This window comes from Triticum dicoccoides, chromosome 5B, assembly GCF_002162155.2.
Source record: "Triticum dicoccoides isolate Atlit2015 ecotype Zavitan chromosome 5B, WEW_v2.0, whole genome shotgun sequence".
NCBI lineage: Eukaryota > Viridiplantae > Streptophyta > Magnoliopsida > Poales > Poaceae > Triticum > Triticum dicoccoides.
Genome location: NC_041389.1, coordinates 715,863,375 through 715,866,148, shown reverse-complemented (window position 1 = coordinate 715,866,148; position 2,774 = coordinate 715,863,375).

Sequence of the window (2,774 nt, the reverse complement as noted above, 5' to 3'; positions counted from 1 at the left end):
TCCCCCTCCAGGTGCCGCCTCTTTGGACATGCCACAACACCACCCCGCATGTATGAGGGCGCGGTACGACGCTCAGGTGGCATTGCTACCCCCCAGGGCCCCCGTCCCGCCTAACCCTGGAGCGGTTGACCACGAGATCTAGCCCTTTGACTTCCCACGGACGGGCTTTGACCAGTGGACCTCTCCACCCGGTTGTGTCAGGTCGGCCCAGAGGGACACCGGGAGCAACATCCGGGCCAAACCCACAGCTAAATCCACTCCATGTAGACCCGACGCGTCCGTTCCCCCCCTCCAGGTGCCGGCGGCGGCGCCGTCCGTGACGGGGCCACACCCCGGAGATGCGTGCCGCCTTTTCGGACATGCCATAACACCATCCGGTTGTGGTAGGTCATCCGATATATATAAACACTTGGAGCAAACTCCCCTTCGTATAGACCCGATGCGGCTGTTCTCCATTCTAGTTGCCGGCTGGCGGCGGCACCGTTCGTGAGGGGGGTCACAACGCTCTGTACAGAACCGAAAAATAATGTATGTATGCTTATTAACACATATTGTATGTAAGTTAGTTAAATAAAAATAATAAAGAAAACAGTGAAGAAAAAAAGAAAAAAAACTATTTGTATGCTTATTAACACATACTATATGCTTATTAACATACTATATACTTATTAACACATACTATATGTATGCTTATTAACACATACTGTATGCTTAATAATAATAATAATACTATATGGAAAAAAAGAAAAAAAAGAAAAAAAAACTATGCCGACGGCAAAGCCGTCGGCATAGGTGCGGCCAGGGCAGATGGACAGCGCCGCGGATCGATGACATGTCGGCTATGCCGACGGCTGCCGTCGGCATAGCTCCTGGTCGGTGCGCTCTGGATCGTTGACGTGTCACCCGTATCTATGCCGACGGCCACCGTCACGGCCGTCGGCATAGATTTAACGTCGTTAGCCAGCCGTGATTGCAGTTGTCAGCGGGCCCACATCTATGCCGACGGCCAGTATATGCCGACGGCAGCTGTAGGCGTAGTCTGGGATAAGCCGACGGCCTGTGTATGCCGACGGCTGCTGTCGGCGTAGACGCGGATAGCCCGACGGCCGTTGTACGCCGACGGCCAGGAGCTAGCTGTCGGCATAGCTCGGACTAGGCCGACGGTAGCCGTCGGCATATATTTGGCTGTCGGCGTAGAGCCCTGTTCCGGTAGTGAAAGGAGCTCTCCGCCCCCGATTTTCATTAAGAAACCGATAAAACAAACAAATATAGCACTTTATGCGTCACAGATGCGCAAAACACCACAGGTAACTGCCCACTACAAGTTCCCATCATGCGCCAGGAGACCAGTACCTTTACAGTGCCAACACACACACACACAGGCGTGATACATATTTCAGGTAATAAGCCATCATCTACCAGAACAGAAGGAGCTAACAAATAGAACATCATGATATTCAAGGAGCCTCAGAATCCCAGCAACTGCATCACCCATTGTCAATCCTGTGTGTCCCTCGGCTCCCAACCTCTGCTTGTGAAGAATTCGGTTGCTACCCTAGAGAGCATCGTTGTCGCGGCTTGTTACACCTGTTTGGCTTCTCCTTTCTACATACAATCCCAATACATAATCCAGTTAGAAATCAGGAAGACTATTTGATACAGATTATGTTGGTGCCGGGTAGACATGATCAAAACTAGCACCATATGTCTAGTGTAAAGTAAGAGTACATAAGTACCTGGTGCATAAAAGGCGGAGTAGGGATAAACAGAACCGTAAAAGCGTTGATCCGGTTCAAGCACTCGCTGATGCTGCCCGGACTCCAAGCTGATCATGAATACACCCGGTTCTGCCTGCAAGAAAATGCAATCCAGCTGCTCCGAGAACCCGATGACGTTCGGTTTCACTGTGTCGTCTAGTAGTTCATCCTTGTCTTCATCATCAGAGTACTCAAGAACATGCAAGAGCCCATCGCCACCATTCTCGTGATCGGCATACGCATCCAACAGAAGGAAATCTTCAAATCTAACAAGGGTACGGCTAACCCAGGCCAACGAAAACAGCATGACTGAGTTATCCATGACGCCGGCCAAACGCAACCGCGCGTCCATGGCCGGCGCGAGAAAAAAGTTGTGGCCGTGTATGACCTCCGGTGTATCAATCAGTAGCAGCCTCTGCGTCTCCAACTGAAATTCTGCCACCGTCCTATCAACTTCAGTCATCCAGTACACAGCAGCGCCGTTGCCGGCCACGGCGCTCGGATTCCAGCCCAAGTGGCACTCCTCGTCCATGGTCGCTGCCAGGCGGCCTTCCCAACTTCCTGTCTTGGAGCTGTAGACGCGGGCGAAGATGTGGATCGCCGGCGGACCCTCCAGACCTTCCCTCCAGCTGTCATACTGGCTGTACGCAAAGACGACGCGGAACGGCGACGAGTGGCAGTCCCCGCCGTGGGCGTGATCGGCATCGCAGACCAGAGCCGCGCCGCACCTCTGCCCGTGGTGGAAGCCAGGCCCAGGTGCAGGCGGGATGAGGTTCTGCTCGCCGGTTAGCGGGTCCCACACAATTAGCTCCCCGTGGTGGTTGTTGTCCCACTCCCAGGCGCGGTAGAGGAGCACGCGGCCGTGGGTGCAGCCGGAGGCGCGGAACCATCCGTCGTGGGCCAACGTCGGCGGCATCAGTTCCACCGCGTCGGTGGGCGTAAACTTGAATTGGACCTCGCCGTAGTAGGCGTTGAGGATGAGGCCGAGGAGTGGTGGGACGCTCTGGTGAGCCGCGC